Source organism: Solanum lycopersicum, chromosome 9, assembly GCF_036512215.1.
Source record: "Solanum lycopersicum chromosome 9, SLM_r2.1".
NCBI classification, from domain to species: domain Eukaryota; kingdom Viridiplantae; phylum Streptophyta; class Magnoliopsida; order Solanales; family Solanaceae; genus Solanum; species Solanum lycopersicum.
Window position 1 is genome coordinate 28,326,723 of NC_090808.1, and position 12,923 is coordinate 28,339,645.

Consider the following 12,923-nt stretch of genomic DNA (forward strand, 5'->3'; position numbering starts at 1 on the left):
ACGCAATGTACTAAATGAACCTTTTATGGTAACTACCCTAGTAGGAGATCGGTTGTTGCGAAGAGGTTATATCCAAATTATACCATAAAATTACTCAATAGAGTTACTCATATTGTATTAATATAACTTGATATGGTTGATTTTGATGTCATTTTGGGGATTGAATGGTAGCCTTATTGTTTTGCTTCCGTTGATTGTGGAACAAAAATTGTAAAGTTCAATTTTCCAAATGAATCTGTCTTAGAGTGGAAAGGGGGGTACATTTATTCCTAGAGGTCATACGTTTCTTATCTAAAGTCTTGTAAGATGATCACTAAAAAGTTTTTATACCATATTGTAAAAGTCAAAGATTTAGACTCCTAAAATCCTCCCATTGAGTAAGTCCCCATCGTGAAAGAATTTCAGGAGGTCATTCATAATGATCTTCCTGGAATTCAACCTTAATGGGAAATTGACTTTGATATAATTGACTTGCTACCAGATACCAACCCCATTTCAATTCATCCTTAATGGATGGTTCTGGATGAATTGAAAGACTTGAAGGCCCAACTCAAAGATACAACATAAAGGCTTCATTATAGTTAGTATTTTTCCATGGGGTACTCCGGTATTGTTTATGAAGAAGAAGCATGGGTTCTTTAGGATATTAATTGATTATCGCCAACTATACAAATTCACTATTAAGAACAAGTATCCTCTCCCTTGAATTGATGACTTGTTTGATCAAATTAAAAGGGCAAGCTACTTTTCTAAGATTCACTTGATATTGAGTTATAACCAACTTAGGGTTAGAGGTGAGGATATACGTAAAACGTCATTTCGGACTAGATATGGTTACTATTTGTTTCTAGTAATGGCCTTTGGTATCACTAATTCCCCGATGACATTTATGAACCTCATAAATGAGGTGTTTTGAATTTACCTAGATTTTTTTTGTCATTGTCTTCATTGACGACATACTATTTATTCAAATGAAAACATGAACCATTTGAGAGTGGTGTTAAAAATACTTAAGTAAAATAAACTTTTTTCAAAGTTTAGCAAATGTACATTTTGGTTGATGTCGGTAGCGTGTCTTGGTCATATCATCTCTAGTGAGGGAGTTGAGGTTGATCAAAGGAACACTGAGGCAGGTAAATTTGGCCTAGTCCTGTCATAATCGAGGATAACTTCCGAGAATTATCATTGTAAAATAGACCATTCTGAGGTCTTATATAGAACCATAGTTATCATTCATCACATTTTCAAAGGTTAATTTAGTGGAAAATTTAAAATTTTATTAGCACATCATATGCTATAATATCACTTGCATTATATATAAAATATCATATTCCTTAGTAAAAGACTCTAGTCTCTTTTTGCCATCCTAGTTTAAATATCATAAGAGTACCTTAGGGACACGACCCTTATAACATCACACATAAGTAAAATTTTACATAAATTTACAGTAAACGAGACATAGGACATCCTTGGACTTAAGGATTCCTTTCCATGAGCTTGGGAATCACATATCAATCTCCTCAATCATAGAGACATCCTTTAAGCATCCGTAACCTATACTTTGTATAAAAAGTAGAGAAGAATGGAGTTAATACAAGAATTCACTAAGTATGAAAACCATGCAAAAACATGAATTTTAAAGGGACATTTTTCTGTAAATCATATTTCATGCTTTTTTGTGAAATCTTCATTAAACCTTTATAAAATAGTATTTATTTTATTCACATACTTCATTTTATACAAATTCAACATCCAAACATCGTATAAAAAAAATTGAATTTAAGACATATTTAAGGTCACTTTACAGTGAGCTCATTCACATTACAGTGATCTATTTTTCCTTTACAGTGAACTTGTAGCTTTACAGTGAGTTCTATAACACACTAAAACGAACAAAGGTGAACTAGAGCGTCCAGATTGTTTATTGAGTTAATTTTGTTATAAAATGAGTTATATTTATGTTCTTATATAGTGTGTGAAGTTTGGTTAAGTTTTGAGGTCAAACATCTGAGAACGTCCATGACGTTCACAAAGTGTTCCTTAGAAAGAGCTTGTGCATTTTGGTGTGTTTGAGTGAGTTTTACGTGTTTGTTTTTTTTGAAATTGGCTTGGGATATTTCAATGACCTGGAAGACTATTTTTAGGAGTTTAACATCCAGGCATTACCCCACCTAGTACCAAAAAGGGGCCCTAGAGAAGGACCCAAGATATGGACGCAATCTGCCTTGGAAGTGTCCACCAACTTAACCAATCAACGGCGAGTGGTTGAGACAACAGCCCGTCAACTTTGTCCGATGATTGTAACTTCAAGACATTTATTTTTGGAAGCTTCACTCTCAACCAACAAACCACCATCAAGGGACCGTCGATGGATAAACAGCCTTTTGGTTGGTCCCGTTGGTGCCGCCTGCAAAAGTTGTTAAGATGCTACCTTTGCTTGGGGTGTTTGGTAAGTTCACCCCAAGTATTTTAAGGACCTTGGACGTTTATTTTAGGTTTATTTGCATATATTAAATGTTTTTGTACTCTAAGATCTAATTTTATACCTTATTTACTAAAACCCAAAACCCCTCTCCCTTAGAACTCTCTCTGAAGTTTCCTTGGAAGCTACAACAAAATAATATCTAGGAGGGCTGTTGGTAGAAAAGATCATCATCAATGATCTAGAACCAAAGAAGATCTTGGATTTATATTATCTAAGGTATGGTATCCATCCTTGAACTCTCTACCATTCAAGGAGCTCCTTTCCAAATGATTTCAAAAATGATTCAACCCTAACTTCTTCTGTTGTTGACTCTAAATATGGGTATTGCATGAAAACGTTTTTAATGACAAAAAATGATGTTCCTAAGGTTATTTTATTATTAAAATCTTAAAACTTCAATGAAATCATGTTAGAGCTTTTTATCAAATTGTGGCTTAAGAAATGGGTCAAATAAGCATGAGTTGTTAGTCTTTGAGAATTGGTTTCTTATGGGTTGATTATTATTTATTCACTTATTTAAGTTCTATATTATTTTTAAATGTTAATAAAAAGTGATAGGTGATGAAAGCTTGGATTAAAGGGTAAGTTGGTTGTGTTGTTTTGCTTTTATTATTAAATGCGGTTGAGTGGTATGGTCCACCTTGTTGATGGCGGTGTTTAATTTAACTGTATGAATGCTTAGTAACTTGTGCATTGTGAATGAGTCTATGGATGAATATTATGTGAAGAAAGAAGGAAATAATATTATTCTTCTTAATGTGTTTCTATGAAGAATGTTGTGAAAAGTATGCTTAGGATAATGTCTAAATGACCTATATGATTGTGTGAAGATTGTGAGAGTATGTGAAGTGATGAAAGAAGGTTTAAGCATGTTTAAAATGAAATGTAAATGAAATTATGCCTAGGTGAAAGATGTGCTAACATGTACACATACTCACACTTGAATGAATGAATGAAGCTAAGTTAAGTAAAAAGGGGAGTTTTGGGGTGAAACTTTTTCTTGAGTTGAGATGAAGTGTTTAGTAGCTACCCAACTATATCTTAAGAGCTTTCTATGATAGGTTGGAGGATAAATGCCCTTCGTGAGTTGAGATGTAGTGTTCATTACTTATCCTTGGGTAATAATGTTTAGAATCTGTAAGGGTTATGCCTAGCACCTAGAGGATATGATGAAGAGGTGGTTACACTTTGTGACTAGATATGTAGTATTCCAATGTACGTTATGAGATGAGTACTCATCCATTGTAGAAAATGAGTTACTTAGTAGCAATCTCCTTATCCCTTAACTATGCGCAAGCATAGGTATAGCTATTTGGCAAGCCATGTAAAAGAAAAGAAAATCACCTTATTCTAAGCAAGTGAGGATCCCTCATCCTATAGATGTTAATGTCAGTATTCTATGTCTAGCTCTCATGGTATATGTCGGTCAAGCTAACTATCACAAAGGTGATGAAAATGCTACGTCTCCTAAAAGAGTGTACTAGTAAGAGTACGTAGTGGAATGAGACGCTACTTATGAATTGCAATAGGTAGGCATTCCGAAATGGGAGTCTTGGTGATCCTTATATGAATTGAAAGAACTAAGTCTCCTAAAAGAACATACTACTTAGGGTAGGTAGTTGAATGGGACACTATCTATCAATTGCACTAATTAGACCTTTTGAATGAGGAGTCTTGGTGCCAAGCCTTCTAAAAGAGTGTACTACTTAGAGTAGGTGGTGGTATATATGGGACACTATCTACTCATTGCACTATATAGCATTCCAAAAAGTAAGTCTTTGTGGGTTGTTCGGGTTCTCTTCTAATATCTTGTCATTGAGTAGGGGCTTGTTCTCCCAAGGTTAGTAAACCAAAAATGGGTAGTCTTGAGTATCGCTTTGGTGTATAGTGCAGGAGGCATATGCACACTTCCTCTTTGCTTGACCTTGAAAGTTCACTACTTTAGAATAGAATAGTTCAGTGCAAAAGTCAAAATGAACATACATTAATATTTTTGTAACTTCATCGTAAAGTTCCCTTTGGTTTAAACTTGTGGAGATCGATCTCTAAGTGTTCAATGAGGTTTCTTATGATGTTTTGCTTCTTAATTCATTAATTTTTTCATAATTTTGCATGAAAGTTTACTTTACTAAAATGTCCCTTTTTGCATGTTTTTGCATATGTCATACTTCATACATTATTTTTACTAATCCCACATTTTTCTATACTTAATAAGTATAGGTTGAAGGTTTTTGAAGATTTGAGGACGAAGCTTGGGAATCTACTCTTTCAAGACAAAGTATGTCCTCATATATTCAAGGTCATAGTTCTATTCCTTTAGTTTCTTATTTAAAGACGTATTATGTATTTCTTTTAATGTAATAGCCCGTTTCCCTAAGATACTATGTCGTGTCTTTATGTTTTGCTTGTGACGATGAGATCTTTTGTGTATTTGTTAAAGATTTCCTTTTATTAATTTGTTCGGTAAAATTTTTATATTTCGCACTACTTTTCATGACTTATGTAATGAACAACAGCTAAGGACTTGTATAAGACCCCAAAGGGTCAAGTACACCCGGTCATGAACTAATGCTTATCCTAACTTCTACGGAGTGCTTGCGGGTTGTGACATACTTGGTATAAGAGCTTAATGTTATGGAAAATGGTTTAAGGTCTAAAAGTCTTAGAAGCCTCTTCTAGCACTATCTTGGTCATTGGTGTAAGTCACGACACATACATCAAGGCTATAAGATGATAGAGTTTCCCTTTCTTCATTACTCTTGAATCGTTCCATAGAACTTAACTCCATAAGGTCTCTCTCTATTATGTTTTCTTGTACGGGTCTTCTAGGTGTGATTACTTTAGAGGCAAGATGTTTCTATTTTGAGGGAGAGAAAAAGTGAATTTTGATGTTATGATGCTTTTGTCGCTAGAAGAGTAGATATAAAGTTAAGTTTTAAAAATTGTTGTGTGATGCCAATTGTGGCTAGGTGTGATTTATGATAATTGGAAGTGTTGTGATGAGAATATTTATGGTGATGTAATTCTAAGTATGGTAAGAGTTAGAATGATTGAATGAAGTCCCCTAGATAGAAAATAAGTTATCTTGTGATATATTCAATGATTGTAGGAATGCTTTAAGGTGTAAATTTGAGGAATGTTGAGAGAATATGGAGATCTTGTAAAAGTTCAATGCAACCTTCTTGTGTGACTAATGTTTAATATTTGTTGTTCTTATTTTGTTGAGTTTGTTGTGTAGGCTCAGACTAAGAAATAAATATTGTATGAATAACTAGTAAGGGAGTTTTGTTCCATGAAATTGAGTTAATTGGCGCCTAACAGTTTAATGAGGTTGTGTTTAAGAAAGTCCGTCCAGGCCTGCACCCTAAAAGGAAAGTGTTATGCTTAATTGTAAGTTTGATGTTTAGTATTGGTGTACATGACTAAAGGGTAGTGTGAGCTACTACATTGGGAGAGGTATAATGGTGCTTTGAAGTATGCGACCTTGAAGATGGCCTTAACCTATGTCGGGGAGAATTAGTTGAGTAAAAAAGTTTGTTTTGAGTATAAAGTGTATGAATGAGTTATCTTGTGTTGTACATGAAGTTAGATGACTTAAGGTCTAATGTTAAAGACGCAGTTAAAGCTAAGTTTTGCATAATGAATGTTATATAGAATTCATGTAATGTACTAAGTCCAAGCGAATCCTCAAGGGTCACTAAGTGGGAGTTGTAGTATGGGATGCTACTCTCACATTGCACTTGGTGAAACTTACCAAGTTTCTTTGGAGTATGTTAGCATGGTATTCTCTCTCATATTGTAATGCCTTCTTGTTTAAGTTGCTTTATAGCTGCATTACGAAATTTTTAAGAAAGTAACTGTGAAGGTTGAGTTCGATGTAAAGAAGTCTAAATTTTGAGGTATATGGAATTTTTCATGAATCATGGTTTCAATGTGGTTAGAAATGATTCTTACGAGTATTTTTAATTTTGGAGAAGGTGGTTCCTCCAGAAGTTAAGAAATGAAAGTGAGAGTTGAATTTGTGAAATTTTGAAAAGGTTACTGTGTACAGTGATGCTCACTGATAAAATAGTCATTATTGAAGAAAATTTTCTTTTCATGTATTGTGGCTCTTATGTGTGTTAAAGTTTTTTATATGAGAATGTCTAATATTCGATAAGGTGGTTCCTCCATAAGTTAAGGATAAGAAAAGATTTTGAAATGTGAAAGTTGTTACAAAGTGCTTGTGTTGCAAATTGTTTGAAGTGTAAAATTGTGCTCTTTCTAAGTTGATGCTTTTATTATAAATTTCTTTTATCACTATTATTAATGTGTTGTGTGATTCTATATAAGTCCTTGATGGTCTTCAAGTTTTAGTGTCATTCGAGGACCGATGTTATTCCAAGTGGGGGAGAATGTAACACCGTAAAACAAATTAAGTTAAAATAGAGCTTCGAAATTATTTGTTGAGTTAATTTTGTTGTAAAATGATTTGTACTTATTTTCTTATGCAGAATGTGAAGTTTTTTTATGTTTGGAGTCCAAACATTCAAGAACGTCCATGACGTTCGCAAAGTGTGTCTTAAAGAGTGCTTGTTTTAGTGAGTTTTACATGTTCGTTTTGCATGAAATTGGTGTGGGATGTTCATAGGACCTAGACGACTTCTAGTAGTCTTAAAATCTAGGTACAACCCCACCTAGACCCACAAGGGGACTTAGACAAGGGTCCAAAACATGGACCAAAACTGCCTTGGCAGTGTCACTAACCTGACCAAACGATGACCAGCGGTTTACAAAACGGCCCTTCAACTTGGTCCATTGTTTGAATCTTCAAGGCCTGCATATTTTGAAGCTTTAGTAGCAACCAACGAACCGTCGATAGACAAACGGTTCGTTGGTTGGTTCAGTTGGTGTTGACTATAAAAGTTGTTAAGACGTTGCCTTTGCTTGGCGTGTTTGATAAGTTCACCCCATGTATTTAAAGGACATTGTTCGTTAATTTTAGGTTTATTTGCACATATTAAAGTGTTTTAAACCCAAAGACCTGATTTTATAAATCATTTCCTAAAACCCAAAACCCCTTTCTATTAGAACTCTCTTTCAAGTCTCCGTGGAAGCTAGAAGTCAAGATGATCTAGGTGGGTTGTTGGTGGCGAAGTTCATAATAAAAATCATTGGGTTTATCTTATATAAGGTATGATATCTATTCTTGAACTCTCTTTTATTCAAGGATCACATTCCCAAAAGATATCAAAAAGGGGCTTAACCCTAACTTCTTTTATCTTTCACTCTAAATATGGGTCTTACAGGAAAACATTTTGAATGATTTAATAATGATGTTTCTAAGGTTAGGAGATTATTTGAATGGTAAAAATTCAATAAAATTATGTTATAACTATTTACCAAATTGTGTCTTAAGAAATTGGTTCAATGAGCATGAATTGTTGGTCTTTGAGATTTGGTTTCTTATGGTTGATATTTTTGTTTCGATTCTTCCCTAACGAATATATTATGATGAAATTTGTAGTAAAATGTTATAGGTGATGAAGGCTTAGTTTAAAGGGTAAGTTGGTTATGTTGTTTAGCTTTAATACTGAAATGCTTTTGAGTTGTATGGTTTACATTCTTGGTGATAGTTTTAATTGAGTTGTATGAATGTGTAGTCCCTTTTTCATAGTTAATTAGTTCATGAGGGCATATTATGTGAACAAAGATGGAAACAAAGTTATTCCTTTTATTGTGTTTTTATGAAGCTTTATATGAAAAGTATTCGAAGGATAATGTCTAAATGACCTATATGATTATGTGAAGCATGGTAAAGTGTGTGATGTGATGATAGAAGGTTTAATCATGTGTAGAATGGAATGTAAATTAAATGATGCTTATGTTCAAAGTGTGATCACATGTACACAAACACTCACACTTGAATGAATGAATAAAGTTAAGTTAAGTAAAAAGGGAGTTTTGGAGTGAACACTCTTCGTTAGTCGAGATGAAACGTTGAGTAGGAACCCCACTACATCCTAAGAGCTTTCTAAGATAAGACATGATGTACCGTGGTATCATGGTTTGTCAATGCTTTTTCTTAAGATTGGTGTGTGTATAGAGCCTATCATTAGCTATTCACACATTTACATAGGGGTACATGGGTAGGGGTAATAAATACTTAACACTTAATTAATGGAAGCACCTACACATGATCCTTACATATATATCCATATGCTTATGCAATAGCCATAAAACCTAGATCACAACTGAAATAGGAAATTAAGCAAAGGCTTCACATAGAGTGGTTTATCACCAACAAACATTCGTAGTATAATTCGCTTCAAGGTGATGTTAAAATTACGTATATATATATATATATATATATATATATATATATAAATATTGGAAATAAATTAAACACTAGAAACATAAGTGGACCATACCACACAATTCCATTCAACGCTTCATCAACTACAATGACATCGAATAGTAGAGAGGAAGAGTAATTCTTACCAATTCGTCAATATTTGATAATCCTTGATCAATACACATTTTTAATTGATAATACACCATAGGGAAGTAGATAAATATACATTTCATAATGAAAGAAACCATGCACAACTATCTACAAGATCATACTATCATCTAATACAATACAATAACCAATTTCCCTAGTCTTGATCATCAATCATATTTTATCATTAATATACATTGAGGGAAATAGATAAAGAGATAACCCATTATAGAGAAATCATGCTTCATCCACCCTAGAAAATAGATCACATCATCTACATTAGTCTATCAAGTTTTTAGGCTAGAAGAACCTAAATCAATAAGTGCCAATTTAATTGTTCTCTATTCATATTGGATAAATTATACCTACATATCATAACATGAAACATATATGCAGTAGTTAAGACAATTGACCATGATCGAGTCACATAAAAATCATCCCCATATCAAGATTAAAAGTTACTACATGATGAACTAGCCTTATTGAAAAATCTTCAAACTTAACCATCATGGATCATTCCTCAACAATTACTCATCAATACATAAACTAAATTGTAGGCATGACAACATTAAATTAATTTAATAAATAGTCGATATACATAAGATCAAGATCATAAAGTCATACGTAGGCTAAAATCGAGTTTGTGTGAGAGCATGGACTCATAACGCAATTGGATTGAAAATAACGTCCAAGTCAATAAATAATCATCACTATATTAATATTTTGATTTTGAAATGAATTTAAGAAAGAACCTATGGCGAGAATGAAGAAGAAGAGATTTAATCACAAAACTTCTTTGAAAACCTTGAAGAGGACTCTGTAGATTAAAGATTAACTAGAGATGAAGGAAACCCATACCTTAATTAGATGAAGAACCCACTAAAACATGGTGAAGAACCCATGTAAATCCCATATACAAGATGACCTTGAAAATCACCTTCAATGGAGGTTTATAGAGAGGATATTTCGGGAGAGGGAGGTTTTGATTTTGAATGGAGGATTGGGTATGGGATATTACCATTTTTAATCAGCCTAACATACCCAAAAATAGTTAAATAAACCGTCTAGGGTCAGGTTAGCATGTGGGGTGAATTTCCCATTAACCCCATAATTAGGAAGCTTGTATGAAAGTTCTACACAACCTGCATCGACGAAACCAGCGACGCCCAGTAGGTAAATTCACGGACCATACTGAAGGTCATCATTTGGGTTTGAGGCTGGAAAACTGCCTCGATCCGTAACCAGGATAAGTTTCCATCGATGCCTTCCCATGGATGGGGCGTTAGTCAACAATCGGGGTGTCATTTGGCTCAATCGATTTACACTACCAAGGTAGTGTCTGGAAAACTTTTGGGTCCTTCTTGAGGGATTCTTGCATGATTTTCCAATGTAAATATGAACATTACCAAGTCAAGAACATTCCACATAAGTTTCCCCCAAAAAAGTTACACGTAACACATCCAAACATTCCATGTACCATCAAGACAGACATATTCATGTCTCAAGGACTGACTTTCAAACATCGTACACGTTCTTGGACGATTGACATGTAAACTTCATGAAACTCACCATACTTCCTAAAACATAATTCTTAATTACATAAGGACCTCATAATCTTACGACACATACATCAGCAGAGAAAAAGACATAAGTCCCCTTAGGTGACTAGTCGTCAAACGCCTAGGTCATTCCTTGACGTCTGACATCAAAAATGACTTTAAATCACCAAAGCATACTTTAAATCACTTAATTAAAATGTGTACAAGCTTATTGGAACAAGTGAGGCTGAAGACACCATAACTCATTTTGGGGGTGTTACCATATCCCCCACTTGGGAAAATTCGTCCTATAATGACACTTAGAATACTTTAATCACAACAAGGTCTTCAATGAATGATAGAACAACTTATAAAATTCCTAAAATAATCATATAGATTCTAATGCTCTAAAAATACAAGTAACACACTTCAAACCATTTAACACTCAATTCAACACAAGCAAGCCACACTTTCACTCGCTCATGCTTAATGCATCAAGCACATAATTTTTCTCATGTTCATATGAGGAACATCCTTACCCTAATCATAACATGGTCTTTAAATTTTAATTAATTAATATCTCATCATGTAACCACCATGTAGTCACACTTAGGCAGATTCCTACATCACTTAAGGACAAGTAGGAACTCATGCGTCAATGCCCATACAGTTATGTAAGATAGGTTGATAAGGATCTTTTTTAGTTAGATGTAGTACCATGAGGTTCATAGTTAACTATAACATGTTTAGTTGTGACTAAGAAGGAATGTCCTTCCCTTCAATACACTTACATGTCTATTTAGTTCATAGCCAAGCAAATGTACAAACGTCATCTTTACTATAACATGAGAAATTCACAAATTTTAAACCAAGGTATGCTCATGTTTTCTTCCTAGTTAAGTCTAAATGGTAAGTCATACCAAGTACATCACAACTAATAGGAATCCACTTCACAAAATGTCAATTTCTAACATTGCAATAACCTGAACAATAAGAATCATTTGGGAAAATTAACATAAATCATAGGCAATCACAAGGACACTAGCTAATCAGGCCTTCACTTTCAAAGAGAAGCCTACCATTATGCTTTCCAAAACATTAAAGTCACATAGTTTTCAAAAGACTAATTATTTTGCATGTTTAAAGGAGCTCAAATCACCATTAAGGCTAAATATTAGACATTAATAAGGACATCAAAAATGCTTCTTACCTTATGCCATGAAGTTAAATGCACAACCAGCATATCCATATGCACCATCAACATGAGAAAAACATGGATTTAATCAAAATATCTTTCAAGTACATTAGAATCTTCAAAATAATCTCAAGATAGTGTCAATATCATATAGAGGCCATGCTATTCATACTTTGTACAAGACTTCTATGATGAACAATTTACTAAGATTTCATTCAATTCAAGTTGATCAACTAAGAATAGATAAATAAGATGGAAATATCTACAAACTTACTACTCATATCATCATCCCCCACTTAGGGTAGACTCGATTATAAGCAACTTAACCCAACCTCAATAGGATCTTGGCTTATCAGCCTTTATTTTCGTCACTTAAATGTGATTACCCCTTTAGATGGAATTACAGTAATTTAACATAGGAACACAAAGGCATTCCTAACCTAATAATTTTTAGAAACTTATGCCCGAATTATATAGATAAGTCATAATACTCAAACCACATAAGTTCTTGAACAATACAACATACATCAAATTCATACAACATTAGGGGAAAACAACAAGGAGACTTAACCATAAGGCCTCTTTCTATTTCATTCAACATTATACAAAAAAGATAACTTCTAGGTCATACAAACCCACATAATCACCCTACAAGGACAATAGTGCTACCTATACTTCAAGGATAAAGTCTATACAAGGACTACAATCCATGTAAAGCAATCATGAAGGTTCACAGATATAACCACAGACAATATTTGAATTGTTATACAAATAATAAGGCAACATGCTTTCATAAGTAGTAACTAGGGAATTTCAAACACAACTAATAACATTTGACTACCTTCATGCAATACCATATAGCAATCCACCTTTCAAAAATAGACTCATTTCTACCATAAAAACTTCTAACATGCTTTAGACATATCATGACATTTAATTCTCAACATAACATGCTTTTTTATGTAGGTCTTATTTATAGTCACAAAGGACATCATATCAATCATAACATATCATTTCTTATATTTCACCTACATAGCCATAATTGGCATTACATTATCAATCTTACAAAATTAACCTTCACACATACTCATCAAACCATATAAACCACATAAGCATCAAAACTCACCTTTTATCCGTCAAGCATAATTAGAAAATCTCATCTAAGTAATCACATCTAACAAACGACTGGACAAGAAAAACATAAGAGAGTTACCTTATATAGTT